Raw genomic sequence first — 20,418 nt, 5'->3', positions numbered from 1 at the left:
AATCCACTATAATTGAGAATTTCAATAAGCATTTTTCTACAGCTGGCCATGCTTTCCACCTGGCTACCCCTATCCCGATCAACAGCACTGCACCCCCCACAGCAACTCACCCAGGCCTCCCCCATTTCTCCTTCACCCAAATGTTCTGATGTTCTGAAAGAGCTGCAAAATCTGGACCCCTACAAATCAGCCGGGCTAGACAATCTGGACCCTCTCTTTCTAAAATTAGCTGCCAAAATTGTTGCAACCCCTATTACCAGCCTGTTCAACCTCTTTCGTATCATCTGAGATTCCCAAAGATTGGAAAGCTGCCGTGATCATCCCCCTCTTCAAAGGGGGAGACGCTCTAGACCCAAACTGCTACAGACCTATATCTATCCTACCCTGCCTTTCTAAGGTCTTCGAAAGCCAAGTTAACAAACAGATTACCGACCATTTCAAATCCCACCGTACCTTCTCCGCTATGCAATCTGGTTTCAGAGCTGGTCATGGGTGCACCTCAGCCACGCTCAAGGTCCTAAACAATATCATAACCGCCATCGATAAGAGACATTACTGTGCAGCCGTATTCATCTACCTGGCCAAGGCTTCCGACTCTGTCAATCACCACATTCTTATCGGCAGACTCAACAGCCTTGGTTTCTCAAATGACTGCCTCGCCTGGTTCACCAATTACTTCTCAGAACGAGTTCATTGTGTCAAATGGGAGGGCATGTTGTCCGGACCTCTGGCAGTCTATGGGGGTGCCACAGGGTTCAATTCTCGGGCCGACTCTCTTCTCTGTATACATCAATGATGTTGCGCTTGCTGCTGGTGATTCTTTGATCCACCTCTACGCAGACGACACCATAATGTATACCACTGGCCCTTCTTTGGACACTGTTAACTACCCTCCAGACGAGCTTCAATGGCATACAACTCTCCTTCTGTGGCCTCCAACTGCTCTTAAATGCAAGCAAAACTAAATTCATGCTCTTCAACCGATCGCTGCTCGCCTGCCCACGTCCAGTATCACTACTCTGGACGGTTCAGACTTTGAATATGTGGACAACTACAAATACCTAGGTGTCTGGTTAGACTGTAAACTCTCCTTCCAGACTCACATTAAGCATCTCCAATCCAAAATTAAATCTAGAATCGGCTTCCTATTTCGCAACAAAGCATCCTTCACTCATGCTGCCAAACATACCCTCGTAAAACTGACCTTCCTACCGATCCTCGACTTCGGCGATGTCATTTACAAAATAGCCTCCAACACTACTCAACAAATTGGATGCAGTCTATCACAGTGCCATCCGTTTTGTCACCAAAGCCCCATATACTACCCACCACTGAGACCTGTACGCTCTCGTTGGCTGGCCCTCGCTTCATACTCGTCGCCAAACCCACTGGCTCCAGGTCATCTACAAGTCCCTGCTAGGTAAAGCCCCGCCTTAACTCAGCTCACTGGTCACCATAGCAGCACCCACCTGTAGCACGCGCTCCAGCAGTTATATCTCACTGGTCACCCCCAAAGCCAGTTCCTCGTTTGGCCGCCTTTCCTTCCAGTTCTCTGCTGCCAATGACTGGAACGAATTGCAAAAATCTCTGAAGCTGGAGACCTCCCTCACTAGCTTTAAGCACCAGCTGTCAGAGCAGCTCACAGATCACTGCATCTGTACATAGCTCATCTGTAAATAGCCCATCCAATCTACCTCATCCCCATACTGTATTTATTTATTTAATCTTGCTCCTTTGCACCCCAGTATGTCTACTTGCACATTCATCTTCTGTACATCTACCATTATAGTGATTAATTGCTATATTGTAATTACTTCGCCACCATGGCCTATTTATTGCCTTACCTCCCTTATCCTACCTCATTTGCACACACTGTATATAGACCTTTTCTATTGTATTATTGACTGCATGTTTGTTTATTCCATGTGTAACTGTGTTGTATGTGTCGAACTGCTTTGCTTTATCTTGGCCAGCTCACAGTTGTAAATGAGAAGTTGTTCTCAACTAGCCTAACTGGTTAAATAAAGGTGAAATAAATTTAAAAAACATTGTATATACCGGGGTATTTGTAAAAAGCTATAAGATGGTTTTTCAATACCGTTGAAACTATTTCTTTGAAGTTTTTAAATACATTTGAATATTTTAAGTAAACACCTGCAGTCAACTTGTGCAATACATTAGGAGACAAAGAACATTGCGTTCATTTAATCTGTCACATTACTATGAAGCTTACGGTAGTCCCCAGTCACGTGTCTGTGAGTCACTCACTGTTGTGCAGCACGTGCCAGGTAATCTAGTTACAGTATGGAATTCACAACTAAATGTTTGCCAACTGTCCTTAATGTGCTAAATGCTCTGCAGTTGTGCATTTGGTTTGCTAATTTAGTAGCTAAACTCAGCAAAAAAGGAAATGTCCCTTTTTCAGGACCCTGTCCTTCAAAGATAATTCGTAAATATCCAAATTACTTGACAGATTTTCATTATATAGGGTTTAAACACCGTTTCCCATGCCTGTTCAATGAACCATAAACAATTAATGAACATGCACCAGTGGAACGGTCGTTAAGACACTAACAGCTTGCAGACGGTAGGAAATTAAGGTCGCAGTTATGATAACTTAGGACACTAAAGAGGCCGTTCTACCGACTCTGACACCAGCATGACAATACCACCAGCCATACTGCTCGTTCAGTGTGTGATTTCCTGCAAGACAGGAATGTCAGCACTCTGCCATGGCCAGCGAAGAGCCCGGATCTCAATCCCATTGAGCACGTCTGGGACCTGTTGGATTGGAGGGTAAGGGCTAGGGCCATTCCCCCCAGAAATGTCCGGGAACTTGCAGGTGCCTTGGTGGAAGAGTGGGGTAACATCTCACAGCACGAATTGGCAAATCTGGTGCAGTACTTGAGTAGGAGATGCACTGCAGTACTTAATGCAGCTTGTGGCCACACCAGATACTGACTGTTACTTTTGATTTTGACCCCCCCCCCCCCCCCCTTTGTTCAGGGACACATTATTCAATTTCTGTTAGCCACATGTCTGTTGAACTTGTTCAGTTTATGTCAGTTGTTGAATCTTGTTATGTTCATACAAATACTTACACATGTTAAGTTTGCTTAAAATAAACGCAGTTGACAGTGAGAGGACGTTTCTTTTTTTGCTGAGCTTAGTTAGCTATCTAGCTAAGTGGTTGGCTTCTTCCAAAATCAAGCATGCACTTGGTAACAGCAGAGAATCCCCTACTGGCTAATATTTGGTTTGTGCATAGAGCAAACTGAGTAGAATTTGAGTTACTTGTATAGTTTAGGTCAGAAACATTTAGTTAGCATTCTCTATGGGATTATACATGTAGTTGTTAGCATTGCTAACCTTCGGATTACAGAATATCAGTGGAGTTTGAAAACAGCTTCCTTTGTGTTCAATGCTGATATTACCGAATATCCAGGTATGGCACAAGGACGGTATGACAATCTGGATACCCACCCACCCAAGCATAACAAGGGCGCCTGATGGAATAGGCCCATCTTATCTTGCGATACTGAAGGGTGACATGATGAAACTATAGACACGTTGATCTGTTTACCTTTTGGTGACACACACACACACACACACACACCACATTCAATACAAGCATGTGAAATACAAGCAAAGTTCACAGAGAGGTGGTGGGAAATTATAGTAGAACATGAGTTGTTTTGACACTCAGTTACCCAATATTGTTCACCACTGAAAAGGTGCAGTGTAGGTCCAACAAGTTTCCAGATATCCATGATAAAATTGGGAACATGAGACTTTGAGCACTGTCCTTACTCAAGATAAAACTAATGACCCATTCTAGGCTACTTTAGGAGAACATCTGCAAAACTAGGGCATGTTAGTCTCCATTTTGTACTGGTCTAGACAGATAATATATAAGCAAAATCCTGCAAATTAAAGATATTCAAAGTGAAATAATCCCAACAGATCCTTTTTCAGCTAAAAGTTTAAAAAGGGAATAGGCCAACCGTAGATCAACACGTGTGAATTCCACAAATGGACTATAAAATGCACAATTAGTTTCAAGTGTCACCATTATAGGCAGGCATCCGGTGAGGAGGAGAGTCAGGAGACAGACTGCGAGATAGTTGTGGAATGATATGTCGGTACATTCACTGTAACACCAAGTGAGGCATGAAGGAAAGAGAATCTCCAAAAGGCATTGTCTTTTTCCCAGAAAGCACAGGAAACGTCACAGTAACCTGAAGCAAAGTCCCTCTGCAGTAAAGCCTAATATTGCAGGTACACTTTCCAAACTGCTGACATTGTCTGTGAGGGTATAACCTAATATGTTGCAAAAACTATTATGATGATACATCGCAGAAACGTTTTTCCCTTGGCCATAATAACACTGAAGCAAGCAATGAAGAAACATCTTCATTTCTTAAGATTTACAGTCACTGCAGTTTGCCTCATTAACAGATACAACATTTGCAAGCACTGAATTTCCCCAGCTCTAAATTCTCAACAGAGATGCTGTACAGCGTGAAAGGGAAGGCTGATACTAAGCCACATTCATCATTCTGAAAAATGGGTCACTGGTAATCTAACATCTAATGGACATCTAATAACGCTTTGGTATTACTAAGAATGTGGGGGTGTGCCACTGGGTCATTATTTTCAATTAAAATTAGTACAATGAATGAATAAAGGAACAGCTGTCACCCAGCTCATTGGGATCATGATGGAGCACCGGAAATCTGCCTGGACAGGTCAGCATAGGGATCCTGAAGGAGCACCAGAAGTCTGCCAGGACAGGAGGGGTACAGTAGAACTGGGTCAGATGCCATAAAGAGATCCTCCTCTCATTTTTTCATCTGAGAAAAAGGATCTATCTCAGAGGAAGGGCTCAGGCCCTGTCTCCTCTCATGGGCCAAAGAGAGGTATGATCCATTGCAGGCAGGACACAGGCAGGGGGAAAAGAGCTGAGTCAGACGGTTGGTAATACTGGGTTATACTGCATCCAGTGTGCATCTGGAATCAGAGCCCGAGGAGAAGGTGATTGATCAGATGATAATAGATTTAGGTAAATATAGCCTTCTCCTTGGGGAGTTTGAGGGAGGCATCACCTGCTGGGGCACCAAAGCATCAGTTACAACAGGTGTCCTCATTTATATTGCTGCTGACATACATTCATTTTACATAGGCAGGCAAGGGAGATATGCTGTAATCCAGAATTATGTGCCACAGATTTTAAAGGATTACATATTAAAATAAAAATGTGAAAAGACACCATGCAAAGGAGATATTGCTTGGATATACAAGGCAGACTTTTGCATAATCACACACTACTTGGTTTCAAACACAGTTTTGTTCTCCTTGATCAAACAGCCAATTAAATCAGACTAGCATCAACAAGCAGTAGCTCTCTTTCAGCCTGTCAGGTGGTGATGCATTTCAGTGAGTCATGCAGTCTCCATAACAGTGAGCCTGTCATCATGTATGTTTGCAGATGCCTCGTCTCCCTCAGAGGTGAAAGCCTGTGATTAAGGCTACCAGAGACAGTGGAGGAGAGCAGCGCTAACCAACAGGATGGTGCTAGAGACCTGATGAGTGTAGTGATAATCAAAAGACAACAGCAGGAGTTGGTTGCCATTAAGCAAAAGTGGCAATGTGGAGGCCAGGCCAGAGTAGTACAGTTTCCAAGTCACCCACACAACAATTTAACTGTCCAGAGTAAAGTGCAGCACATCCATTATTCCACGAGGCAACACATACTAGAACACCCAAAACCACTAATTCCTTTAATATAGGAGAACAATATTATTTGTGAACAAATGTTTCATTTTGGCATTATAATAAGGTTGGCAGCAACATGGAAAAAACACTGGAAATCTGTTGCAGCTCAAGTCGACTACAAAATCCACAATGCAATGCTCTCTGGCTAGCTAGCAAGCAAACATACCTACACACAATAATACCAAAGACAATATCACCATGTAAAGAAACTAGTTAGCAGCAAAATAGCCTAAACAAACTGCACTATTGATTTAGGAGTCTACAATCTAACCATGTTCAACCTGTAGATCGATGTGAGTCTAACATTTGCAACGCAAATATACTTTTGAGGAGATGGGAAACATTGCCCATGCTACGTCAATGGGCCACGTGGTGCATTCTGGTACAAGGAGCGCTCTCCTTCAAGGAGTGAATGGGAGTCTATTGGGCGCTAGCTCAAAAACCAAACAACCCAAATTTCATCAACAAGAAGTACAACATTACAAATATTTTCAGAGATGTGAGATAATTAACTGGCTACCTTTAGTATCATATAGCTTTGGAATTGTGACATTGCGTACTTGAGGAAAATAGGCACGTTTCTCAACATTTAGAAGGGATTACGCAACGATTAGCTTAGCAAGCGCATGATGCAGCATGATAACGTGAACGCAATTGATCAACAGTCTGCTGGGTGGCGTGTTATACATTCCTTCATTCATTGGATTCCTATCTCCTTTCTATAATACCCCCGGCAAAGGCACCATGCCAGTGTTGCCAATTTAGCGACTTTGTCGCTATATTTAGCGAGTATTCAGACCCCTCTAGCGACAAATGTAGCAACTTTTTCTGGTGTTATTGGAGACTGACGTGAAAGCACGTATTGTTCTTACTCTTCTCAACGAGCAGCGGTACTGCCGTGGGCCCCGTCCCAAAGCCATCACAGGTGGCCCAGTCCTCGCGCAGCAGTCCCTCCCAGCTGCAGTCAGAGCAGGAGATGTTCACCCCTCCGCGTACAGACTGCAAATGAATCGCGCATATGGGAAGCCGCCGCTGGCTTACATAAAAAAAACACAACCTGAATTAGGGCCAGACTAGTTACCATAATTTTCTTACATTACCATTGACAGTTTTTTCTATTGTCTTTTTTAGTCAATTTAAATGTTATGGTTAAAATGTTAATGTTTTACTGTGACTTGTAGGTTTCTAAGTGGACCATAAAGTAAAATGTAAAGGTTAAAAACCAAACCAAATTAAGAAAACTAAAAAACAAAAACATTTCATTAAATAAAAAACTAAGTAACTCCGCCAGAGTGTCTCTTTTGGGTCACTTTTGCCGGTCCCAAGCCCAGGAGGAGGGTTCGGAATTGTGACATAAAAACAAGAATCGACAGAAGAAAGTTCATTTGTAGTTCTAAACATATTTAGGGTGTTTTTTACTCACTTTTTGTCTCTCCCACGATGTTATTCCTCTCTCCTACTGTGTCCATCACAATTACATGCACATGGCCAATTATGCAAATTAGGTGATGATGTCATTTAGCGACTTTTAGGACAGCCAATAGCTACTTTCCTTACTGAGGAGTTGGCAAACACTGCACCATGCAATGCACCCTGCACCTGCCTCTATTGCTGCTTCTCTACTATACCAAAACTGACAGCAGCTGTAGGCCATCTGGGGAACCCTCCTCTCCACCTGAGTTTCATATCAAGAAAGCCTGTCTTCTATACTTTTTTTGCAGTCTCAAGAAGCTATGAAAGTATTTGAAAACGTATGACTACAGTAGCAGCAGTTTGTGTGAGGGGATGTTCCCTGTGGTTGGTTTTTAGAACACTTTTAGATACAGAGGAGGCTACATAGCTAGAGCTATTACAGTGCACTAAAGGAGACTTAATACTCTCATCACTCAGCCACGTAATTGTCTTTGTAAAATGACTTATTATGTATGGACCACGAACTTTTAGGGATGAAATTAAATCCGAAATTATACTTATTTTTGGATACTCAGGACATACTAGATAGTGGAATGGAGAGAGATCATTAATTATGCTATGGTCCGTTTGATAAAACTGCGAATTTTATAGCAATTCATAATGTGTAATTGCAACAATTTGACCAGCTGCTCCAGGACAGACGCAGTAGGCCTACTGTTTGGTAAGAACTCTTTACAATTCTCAATACGTTCCTCCCAACGAGGCGATTCGCCTCTCATTTTGACCTTTCCCCACACAGCTGGGGATTCTTACCTAACAAATCACATGGATTCCTGCTCTTTTACAACAAAAATGCCCTTGGTTATGCCAGCAGAGAACCTCTGTCAAAGACTGCAGAGATGTATCTCGGTGGCATGGTTATACCTCCACATGAAAAATAACCCCTAGAAAAATATTTCCATTTTAACTGCCTCTAGTTTGTTGGCTGAAGCAGCTTCTCAGATGAAGGAGCAACAGAACCAGGCCCTACGTCTGAACAAACAGTGCTTTGACTGGCCGATCTCATGTTACATACACTTCCACCTGGGGCGCTTCCTCAAACCTTGTCCCGTCTGCCTCACACAATGTTCCCCGTATCATGCTGGTGTTGCCTGCTCAGTATTAAAACAATGGCTCAGCTCTCCCTCCCAGTCTGTCCGGCAGGTCGAGGTAGGCCAGGGAAAGTAATTCTGGTGTTGGCTCCTAATCATAGGTGCTGATACAGTGGCCTGGAAAGGAAACTGCTGACAAAGGCCTCTGTGGCATGCAGACACAGGAGGAACTATTGTTTAGTTGTGTGAACGAACAAACGCCATCGCCATTCTCATTAACTCATTGTGTGCTCTACAGTACAGCCCGTGTTTTACTGTACTGAACGTAGACGCAGGCAGTATCCAGGCAGGTGCCATCTGTATGGATGGGCAATAGATGGCTGGTCGGTACGGTAGCCATCTGTCTGTTGTTGGCATCACACAAAGCTATGTCCTCTATTAGGGAACTGATCTGTGCCAGGTGACGTTCTCCTCACAGAGTTGAGGTAGACAATCAGGGACAGACAAGCCCAGTCTGTTAAGCAGTCCTTCTCCTTGAAAATCTCTTTCCCATATAGAGAGAGCTGGGGCGCTACTGACTCTTCTAATCATTGGAAGGTTCATTTCATACTTGTTTTACAGGATAAACATGTGTCTGCAAAGAGAAGGAACATTGTTGGCTCTGACTCACCATATGGTTAGACTAGTGTTGCATTTCACCGTGGGGGTAGAAATATAACATGATTGGGTGCCTCTTGCTTTGATTCGCTATGGAGACTAAGTAAACATGTCAATTACCGTAATTTCCGGACTATTAAGCGCACCTGAATATAAGCCGCACCCACTGAATTTTTTAAAAAGTATTATTTTGAACATAAATAAGCCGCACATGTCTATAAGCCGCAGGTGCCTACCGGTACATTGAAACAAATGAACGTTACACAGGCTTTAACGAAACACGGCTTGTAACAAAAATAAATAGGCTTTAACGAAACTCGGCTTGTAATAAAAATAAATAGGCTTTAACGAAACACGGCTTGTAACAAAAATAAATAGGCTTTAACAAAACACGGCTTGTAACAAAAAATAAAACATTTGCAGTAAACAGTAGCCTACCAAGAAAGTCATTGGTCACTATCTTCCTCCTCCTGTGCACTGAAACAACTGAAGTCATCTCCTTCGGTGTCGGAGTTGAATAGCCTCAGAATTGCTTCATCCGATATTGGATCGTTTTCATTGTCGCTCTCGTCACTTTCATCCGGAGGCAAATCCCCCGCTGAGCCCTCTTCAACATGCAGCAGTCCAGCCTTTCGAAACCCGTTGATGATAGTGGATTTTTTGACAATGCTCCACGCTGTCAGGACCCACAAATTTGAAAGCGGGAAAAATCCATATATTAGCCGCGTCATTGTTTAAGCCGCGAGGTTCAAAGCGTGGGAAAAAAGTTGCGGCTTATAGTCCGGAATTTACGGTAGTGATGGGGGGGAATCTATACAGATACATGTCAGGATATTATTTCTGACAATATATCGTATTGACAATATCAAATACTTTTTTTGCGCTAGTTCGCTATACCTGCACCAAAACTCCAGTATTTTTCCTTCATAGCCTTTTCTCCATCTTCTTTATAAATAGGGAGCCAATTTGTTTTCAGCACTTTTATTTCCATGACTGATCAAAACGTTTCTTATGGCTCTCTTGTCCTTCTGCAGCAGACAGGTGAGCAAAATGTTTGGAAAATCGAAACACAAAAATCAGTAACGAATCGCAATACATATAGAAATCGAGATAAGCGTGAGAATAGCAATACATATCGTATTGTGATAATATCATATCGTCCCTGGCAATTCCCAGCCCTTATGCCAATGATGTTCAAAGAAGATTTAATTGCTAGCAATAAGCGGGGTAAAATCCTTACTGATCTAATCAGGTAAAGGAATCAGCATGCTTCAGTACAGCTGACGCCTCAGCTAGTGCACTCGCATACTCCCTTATCCTCTCTGGGATTGTTCGGGACATGAGCGTCCCACCTCGCCAACAGCCAGTGAAATTGCAGAGCGCCAAATTCAAACAACAGAAATCTCATAATTAAAATTCCTCAAACATACAAGTATTATACACCATTTTAAAGATAAACTTCTTGTTAATCCAACCACAGTGTCCGATTTCAAAAAGACACCATGTGATTGTTAGGTCAGCGCCTAGCCACAGAAACCATACAGCCATTGTGTCACAAAAGTCAGAAATAGCGTTACAATTAATCACTAACCTTTGATGATCTTCACCGGATGGCACTCCCAAGACTCCATGTTAGACAATAAATGTGTGTTTTGTTCGATAAAGTTCATATTTATGTCCAAAAACCTCAGTTGAAATTGGCGCATTTAGTCCAGTAATCCAAATGCACAAAGTGCGGGCACAAAGTCCAGACGAAAAGTAAAAAATGTTCCATTAAAAGACCTTCGCTTGAAGAATGAGGAAAAAGTAGCAATAGTACCGTTTGTCCATTTTGAGATGCTGCAGCCAGTATACACTTTCCTCAAACTCAATAAGTCATCCAATGGTATTAAGGAGTATACTACCTCAATCAGAGGCTTCATCAATAAGTGCATTGACGACATCTTCCCCACAGTGACCGTACGTACGTATTAGGGATGTGCAATATAAAAATAAATAAAAAATCGATAAGCATATCGGAATCGGGTGATATTAGCTAAAAATGTCAACGTCGGCATCGGCCCGATGTTAAGTTTAACGGCGATGTGCAAAACCTATGTCAAAGCTGACGTGCATACCTATATAACGTAGGTAGATGACAAGAAAAATACAGTGCTACACAGAAAAGCAGAAAAACACTAAGCACACACTTCCAACAACTAAAAAAAGTTCAAATCGAGCAGTCTGAAAGAGTAAGAAAATTTCAACGAGACACCTCAAAGGCAAAATCCATTAACACCAAGATAATGAAATTCATTGCTCTTGACAATCAACCGTTCTCTGTCGTGGATGATGTTGGCTTTTGCTGACTGACCGAGCACCTCAAGCCCCGGTACACACTGCCAAGTAGGTGCTATTTTTCAGATGTTGCCCTACTGGAGTTACAAAGTATTGTTGAAACGCATATCCCTGAGCTACTTGCTATGGGCGTCACTGCTATTAGCTTCACGACTGACACGACTGACTGTCAGTCCCATGAGCATGCTGAGTCTGACAGCACAGTGAGTTGATGAGGATTTCATACTAAGGAAAGCCGTATTGCATGCTCAAGAATGTGCTGGTTCTCATACCGCTGCTGCCATTTCAATGGCATTTGAGAACACGAATACACTCCTAGCTTCGTTCGAACAACTCACTCGAGAAATAAGCTAATCAACTACATCTGCAGCAGATGTTATACTATCAGTAATGGCATTGAAACACCTGCTCAACAAAACTGCTGACACAGAACGTGGGGTTAAAACTTGCAAAAGTACTTGAGGCGATTCAGTGGCATTCTCTCTGAGCCGCTTTACGTTGTCGCTGCCATGCTCGATGCTAGGTACAAGGACCGCTACTTCGATGCAGACAAGAAACAGGGTTTACATGAAATATTAGACACAGCTGGACAAAATGGAAAAGGACACAAAAAACAATGCACACCGAGGAGGAGAGGCCACAGACAGACAGAGCTGAAACTTCAAGGCTTGACATGTACTGTATGATTCAATTCTGGTTGAGACTGAACAAATTAGCAACAAAACAGCACAACAAGTAAGTGAAAGAAATAGGTTTTGATTATGTTTTACTGGTAATGTGGACAAAATAACTTTTTGGTCAGTGTGTGTGTGTGTGTGTATTTCAACTATTTAACTGTACTAGAATGATTAAAATATCGGTATAGTTTTTTTGGCAAGGAAAATATTGTATATATCGGTATCTGACAAAAATGCATCCCTAGTACATACCCCAACCAGAAGCCATGGATTACAGGCAACATTTGCAACGAGTGAAAGGCTAGAGCTGCCGCTTTCAAGGAGCGGGACACTAATCAGGGTGCATATAAGAAATTGTGCTATGCCCTCAAACGAACCACCAAACAGGCAAAGCATCAATACAAAACTAAGACTGAATCCTACTACACCGGCTCTGACACTCATTGGATGTAGCAGGGCTTGCAAACTATTACGGACTACAAAAGGGAAACCCAGCCGCGAGCTGCCCAGTGACACAAGACACCAGACAAGCTAAATGCATTCAAGGCAAGCAACACTGAAGCATGCATTTGAGCACCAGCTGTTCTGGATGTAGCCGATGTGAGCAAGATCTTTAAACAGGTCAAAATTCACAAGGCCCAGACGGATTACCAGGACGTGTACACAAAGCATGCATGCACCAACTAGCAAGTGTGTTCACCGACATTTTCAACCTCTCCCTGACCGAGTCTGTAATACCTACATGTTTCAAGCAGATCACCATAGTCCCTGTGCCCAAGAAAGTGAAGGTAACCTACCTAAATGACTACAAGTCACTAGCCATGAAGTGCTTTGAAAGGCTGGTCATGGCTCACATCACCATCATCCCAGAAACCCTAGACCCACTCCAACTCACATACCGCCCCAACACATCCACAGATCAATTGCATGCCCCACTGTCCGTTCCCACCTGGACAAAAGGAACACCTATGTGGGAATGCTGTTCATTGACTACAGCTCAATGTTCAACACCATCGCGCCTGCAATGCTCATCTCTAAGTTAAGTACCCTGGGACTAAACACCTCCTTCTGCAACTGGATCCTAGACTTCCTGATGGGCCGCCCTCAGGTGGTAAGGGTAGGCAACAACATCTGCCACGCTGATCTTCAACACTGGTGCCCCTAAGGGGTGCTTGCTTAGTCCCCTCATGTACTCCCTGTTCCCCCATGACTGCGTGGCTAACCACAACTCCAACTAGAGGTCGACCGATTAATGATTTTTCAACGCCGATATGGATACCGATTATTGGAGGGCCAAAAAATGCCGGTACCGATTACTTGGCCGATTTTTAATTTATTTTTAATAATGACAATTACAACAATACTGAATGAACACTTATTTTAACTTAATATAATACATAAATACTATCAATTTTGCCTCAAATAAATAATGAAACATGTTCAATTTGGTTTAAATAATGCAAAAACAAAGTGTTGGAGAAGAAAGTAAAAGTGCAATATGTGCCATGTAAAAAAGCTAACGTTTAAGTTCCTTGCTCAGAACATGAGAACCTATGAAAGCTGGTGGTTCCTTTTAACATGAGTCTTCAATATTCCCAGGTAAGAAGTTTTAGGTTGTAGTTATTATAGGAATTATAGGACTATTTCTCTCTATACGATTTGTATTTCATTTACCTTTGACTATTGGATGTTCTTATAGGCACTTTCGTATTGCCAGTGTAACAGTATAGCTTCCGTCCCTCTCCTCGCTCCTACTTGGGCTCGAACCAGGAACACATCGACAACGGCCACCCTCGAAGCAGCGTTACCCATGTAGAGCAAGGGGAACAACTACTCCAAGTCTCAGAGCGAGTGACGTTTGAAACGCTATTAGCGTGCACCCGCTAACTAGCTAGCCATTTCACATCGGTAACACCAGCCTAATCTTGGGAGTTGATAGGCTTGAAGTCATAAACAACACAATGCTTGAAGAATTGCGAAGAGCTGCTGGCAAAACGCACGAAGGTGCTGTTTGAATGAATGCTTACGAGCCTACTGCTGCCTACCATCGCTCAGTCAGACTGCTCTATCAAATATCAAATCATAGACTTAATTATAACTTAATAACACGCAGAAATACGAGCCTTTGGTCATTAATATGGTCGAATCCGGAAACTATCATTTCGAAAACGAAATGTTTATTATTTCAGTGAAATACGGAACCGTTCCGTATTTTATCTAACGGGTGGCATCCCTAAGTCTAAATATTCCTGTTACATTGCACAACCTTCAATGTTATGTCATAATTATGTACAATTCAGGCAAATTAATTACGGCCTTTGTTAGGAATAAATGGACTTCACACAGTTCGCAATGAGCCAGGCGGCCAAAACTGCTGTATATACCCTGACTGCTTGCACGGAACGCTAGAGAAGTGACACAAATTCATGTTAGCAGGCAATATTAACTAAATATGCAGGTTTAAAAATATATACTTGTGTATTGATTTTAAAGAAAGGCATTGATGTTTATGGTTAGGTACATTGGTGCAACGACAGTGCTTTTTTCGCAAATGCGATTGTTAAACCATCACCCGTTTGTTGAAGTAGGCTGTGATTCGATGAGAAATTAACAGGCCCCGCATCGATTATATGCAACGCAGGACACGTTAGATAATCTAGTAATATCATCAACCATGTGTAGTTAAGTAGTGATTATGTTAAGATTGATAGTTTTTTATAAGATAAGTTTAATGCTAGCTAGAAACTTACCTTGGCTTCTTGCTGCCCTCGCGTAACAGGTAGTCAGCCTAGCATGCAGGCTCCTCGTGGAGTGCAATGTAAGGCAGGTGGTTAAAGCGTTGGACTAGTAACCGGAAGGTCGCAAAAACGAATCCCCCCTGAACAAGGCAGTTAACCCCCGTTCCTAGGCCGTCATTGAAAATAAGAATGTGTTCTTAATCTGACTTGCCTAGTTAAATAATGGTGTAAAAAAATTAATGAAAAAAAATTATTCGGCAAATCGTGGCCAAAAATACCGACTACCGATTGTTATGAAAACTTGAAATCGGCCCTAATTAAATTGGCCATTCCGATTAATCGGTCGACCTCTAACTCCAACACCACCATTGACTTCGGTAGGCTTGATCACCGACAACGATGAGACAGCCTATAGGGAGGTCAGGGAGGAGTTGTGCCAGGACCACTTCTCGCACCAAAGTAGTGTTCTGTCTCCTAGAGATGAACAATCTCTTTCCTGAGCGGTCTGACGGCTGCGTGGTCCCATGGTGTTTATACATGCGTACTATTGTTTGTACAGATGAACGTGGTACCTTCATGCGTTTGGAAATTGCTCCCAAGGATGAACCAGACTTGTGGAGGTCTACAATTTTTTTTCTGGGGTCTTGGCTGATTTATTTTCATTTTCCCATGATGTCAAGCAAAGAGGCACTGAGTTTGAAGGTAAGCCTTGAAATACATCCACAGGTACACCTCCAATTGACTCAAATGATGTCAATTAGCCTATCAGAAGTTTCTAAAGCCATGACAATTTTCTGGAATTTTCCAAGCTGTTTAAATGCACAGTCAACTTAGTGTATGTAAACTTCTGACCCACTGGAATTATGATCGTGAATTCTAAGTGAAATAATCTGTCTGTAAACAATTGTTGGAAAAATGACTTGTGTCATGCACAAAGTAGATGTCCTAACTGACTTGCCAAAACTATAGTTTGTTGACAAGAAATTTGTGGAGTGGTTGAAAAACAAGTTAATGACTCCAACCTAAGTGTATGTAAACTTCCGACTTCAACTGTATCTAGTAAACTTGCTAGCTACTTCAGTGGATGAACTCTTCCGAACTGTTTCGTTTGGGAAGCGTGTGGACGCCTTAAGACAGGCTGTTTGCCTTTCTACAAAAACCAAAGATAGAAGTCATATGATTGAAAGTACTATACATAAGGTGAGAATTTCAAATCCCCAGTCTAGCAGTGGAACTAACCCTGCCCCCCCACATCACGTTCTTGTCCTCCAGTGGTAGTGCTAAAGGGGTGTGGTTAGGCATGCAGTGACCCCGTTCTTACATTAGGCCTACTCATCACACCAGGATACATGGGGGGTCAGAGAGAGGGTGTGTCTTTACTGGAGGTAGGGTGTCAGAGAGAGGGTAGGTGGTTGTGGATGGCTTAACTCCCACGGGACAGGCTGTAATAATAGGCTCGCTCACCATCTTCCGCTCCCACATGTTAATTAGGATAATACCATACTGCCATCTCATCTCGACTGCTAAACATGCAGTTGTTGCCTTAGTGATAGAAGCTCTTATTATAGATATAAGACCAACAGCAGATCTTGACTGTTGCCTTTCTCAAGGAACACACACTGGCTATAAAAAAAATGATGGCACCATTTATGGAATAAACATTCCTCTGGCAGTTTATGCCCCCAAGAGCAATTATGCAAAGAAATGTTGAGAACTACATACATAAACAAAAATAGTCTAAGAAAAGGTTCCAGATATTAGAGTCCATCACGTAACATTTCATGTCATCTTAACATTTGTATTATAAATAGGTTAACAGTGAGACTGATACTCTCTTCCTCAGAATCAATTACTGTGAAACTGAAACTGACTCAAACTCTAGTCAAGGAGTAGGCTGTGGGCACCCCGATCAGCGTGTTTGGTGTGTACACATGAAACACATAATAAGAATAACTGTTGAGGACACACGTGCATTCCATGGAATGTTCTAGTCCATTTTCCTGTGCCTGTCCTAGCCAGACTGCTGCAATTATGCAGAGTTATCCATACAAAAATAACACATATCAGCATTTAGACACCAATATCTATGATGATTGATGTTTTTAAGTTCACACTCGCCAATAATACGAGACTTCTAGTCTGTCTACATCAGAGTGTAGAGAGATTGGCATCAAAAACCTGAGTGGTGAGAGTGTCAAAAGTAAAATGCATTGCCTCACACAACACACGTCAGTCAAAGTTGATAGCATTTTTGACAGAGCATAGATATTCCATTCTGTATACTTCTGGCCCTTCTTTGGACACTGTGTTAACTAACCTCCAGATGAGCTTCAATGGCCTCCAACTGCTCTTAAATGCAAGTAAAACTAAATACATGCTCTTCAACCGATCGCTGCCCGCACCTGCCCGCTTGTCCAGCATCACTACTCTGGACGGTTCAGACTTAGAATATGTGGACAACTACAAATACCTAGGTGTCTGGTTAGACTGTAAACTCTCCTTCCAGACTCACATTAAGCATCTCCAATCCAAAATTAAATCTAGAATCGGCTTCCTATTTTGCAACAAAGCATCCTTCACTCACGCTGCCAAACATACCCTTGTAAAACTGACTATCCTACCGATCCTTGACTTCGGCGATGTCATTTACAAAATAGCCTCCAACACTCTACTCAGCAAATTGGATGCAGTCTATCACAGTGCCATCCGTTTTGTCACCAAAGCCCCATATACTTCCCACCACTGCGACCTGTACGTTCTCGCTGGCTGGCCTTCGCTTCATATTCGTCGCCAAACCCACTGGCTCCAGGTCATCTATAAGTCGTTGCTAGGTAAAGGCCCGCCTATTCTCAGCTCACTGGTCACCATAGCAGCACCCACCCGTAGCACGCGCTCCAGCAGGTATATTTCACTGGTCACCGCCAAAGCCAATTCCTCCTTTGGCTGCCTTTCCTTACAGTTCTCTGCTGCCAATGACTGGAACGAATTGCAAAAAAAAAAAAGCTTTTTCCACTTGGTACTGGCAGGTTCACGCGACCTTATTCATGATTTCCTCTGTGTACATATCTGCAGTTTGTTTTTATGCATTTTGAAATTCGCCATACATCAGTGAAGGCCGCTGATTGGCTGAATACCCAGGGCACCAGGTGGTTGGAGTTGTCAACAAAGCAGCATGACAGAAATATGATGCCAAGTTTTTGAACTACTGGTAGTTGCTTTATGCATCTTCTCAAAGAAACCTGTGCATTTGAACAACAGCATAAATACACCTATTTCACTTTTGCTTGTCAAAAACCAAACGTTCACATGCGGCACATTCTGCCACTGTTTTGAACAGATTAGATTATACTATTTACTGTTTAGAACGAGCAGCCAGCGAATGAGTGCACTAGGTAGAACGCAACAACCATGCAAATGCAATAAGTGAACACACATCTAACTAGCTAACAATGTCACAAAGCATGTGGCACTAGCCAGTTAACTTTCATTTTGAAATAACTTCAAATTTCAGAGTTAGTCAGATATTAGTTTTGAAAGACATGAAATTGGCATGGGAGCTAGCAAGCTACCAACTAGCTAGCTGCTTATCAATGGTAGATCGACTGGTTAATTATAAAAAATAAATAAAAAATGTAATAAAATAAACAAAACAAATATATTTATATTTCTCAAAATTACTGTAGCTGCCTAATTAATTTGATCATGCTTTGTGATACACCCGGTTTAATACAATTGTAGTCCACACAACATGTCGCCCCGTCGCCTAGCTACATTAGAGCCTGATGAACAACATGGGGGAAAACAATAAGCCACAGTCTTGCTTTTTTGTCCTACCAGATCCTCCATGAGAAGGTTCTAGCTAGTGTTCTAGTTAATTGGATGTAGAGGTCTGGATTATCAGTTCTCAGGCTTACATGACTGTTATGATTATTTATTTACAAGTTAATTACAATTAGCGCCATCTGTACCTGATAGAGCAGATCTAGTCGTGCAGAAGTAAGCCGTATGGTGCGAGATAAATATTGGGAGGAAGACTAGAGCAAACATTTGAGCGCAACAAGACAGCCTATTTTTTATTTAACCTTTATTTAACTAGGCAAGTCAGTTAAGAAAAAAATTATTATTTACAATGACAGCCTACCCCGGCCAACGCTGGGCCAATTGTGCACCGCCCTATGGGACTCATAATCACAGCTGGATGGGATACAGCCTGAAATCGAACCAGGGACACATTTAAAACAAAATCCGTTAATGGTATAATATTTTTAAAAAGTAACAATTTTAATTTATCACAAGCATGTTTTGTTTTCAATTACAAGTGGAGCGCAGCCCCTAACGCCCTAATGGGAGGGCCGCCGCTGCCATACCACAATTCAGAGATGCATGTGAATTAGGGTATGTGCATTAGTCAAAAGGGGGCTGTTATCCTATGTTTACTGCTGCTTCATACAGCCATAGATTTGGAAGTGAAACCTGCATGTTCAACAATAGTGAAAGTTACTGCCATTGATGCCAGATTTATTTGTCTGTAAAATGGACAGATGAAAATGCCTGTTTAGGCTGGTTGTCTGAGGTGGTGTGTAGCCTATAAATAGATAATAATACATCCGTAGCTAAGTATAGTCAGATTTTCTCCCAATACAGTTAGGGTTTTCCAACCATAGGCTATGTCTCGCATACACGGGCGTGTCCTTTGTAGCCTATTAGGTTAATTCAAGGTGTGAATGAATTAATATTTCATGATAAGCGTGTCATGCATGTGAGCTTCTGAAGTTACTAAATTTACAGAAATAAAAAGGCAACAACTTCTCCTGAGTGAATGAACAAATAGGTAGGTTACTTTGTCATAAAAGGTAAATAACCACCGTTTCTTGTTCCTTTTCAACAAAAAACTACTTTGATACAATGAAATGGCACCCACTTACTTCAACTGCTCAGATAATCGCTTGGATATGACAACACTTACCTTTATCAATTATTTCAGGCTTTTTCTCCCAAGTGAAGTTGTAGGAATATTTTACGAAGTCCTGAGACCAACTGTCCTCACACCACGCGACAAATGGGCTGCTGTCTGTGTCAAACGTGTTGAGGTGGGTGGCCACCAAATGTTGTCAAAACGAAATGTGTCCTGTCACAACAAAGGAAAACCATTCGACCCAGAGTTATTCCACTAAATTCAACCTCGTGGGTTTGTGCTACATTGAAGTGTGTATCAGTTTAACTTCGTTTTCTCAGTAAATATTCCAAGGTTGGAGTCTTCTGAGGTTAATGCAAGCCTTGCCTATGAACACCGGGAGAGTAAATCAATCGAATGACTACCAGTAGGCGGAGTTGTAGGTTTTATTTTAAAGGGAAAGAGCGTCACCCATCTTCCGGCACGCGACGTCTCCTATTGTAAGAAGCCTCAAAAGGCTGAAAAACAAAGGATGAGGTTATGATCATGTAAAAGTAATCAAAAATAGCACCATAACCCACAACATACACACAGTAAAATGCTATATATAGTGGCTCTGATGGGGCACGGCCAAAAGCATCACTGACTCAATAGCAATCTAATAAAGAAAAAGTGTTAAAACACGTTGAGACTGTTGGTGGACAGTCAACACCACCCAGTAGACTAGAGGAACAGCAACCCCACTGCTGTCACAAATCTGAATCTGAATCTGTCATTACATCCATGAGCATTTATTCAGATTGTGGGAGGGTGAAGTGTGTGAATCCATAAAAAAG

At 42.1% G+C, this 20,418-nt stretch overlaps 1 protein-coding gene across 4 annotated transcripts in view; it reads right to left on the bottom strand.

The window, feature by feature from the left end:
• LOC115206496 (glycerophosphodiester phosphodiesterase domain-containing protein 5-like) overlaps window positions 1-20,024 on the bottom strand; it is a 100,907-nt gene extending 80,883 nt beyond the window's left edge. For 2 of the 4 annotated variants that reach the window (XM_029773557.1, XM_029773559.1), the window contains exon 1: window positions 19,655-20,024. The gene's annotated coding sequence lies outside the window, so the exon portion shown is untranslated. The remainder of the gene's footprint in view (window positions 1-19,654) is intronic. The other 2 variants (XM_029773558.1, XM_029773561.1) reach the window with 1 other exon arrangement.
• Window positions 20,025-20,418: the final 394 nt, after the last annotated feature.

This window comes from Salmo trutta, chromosome 13 (genome assembly GCF_901001165.1).
Source record: "Salmo trutta chromosome 13, fSalTru1.1, whole genome shotgun sequence".
Taxonomy (NCBI): domain Eukaryota; kingdom Metazoa; phylum Chordata; class Actinopteri; order Salmoniformes; family Salmonidae; genus Salmo; species Salmo trutta.
The sequence above is the reverse complement of the archived record's forward strand: the minus strand, read 5'-3'. Positions and strand labels throughout refer to the sequence as shown.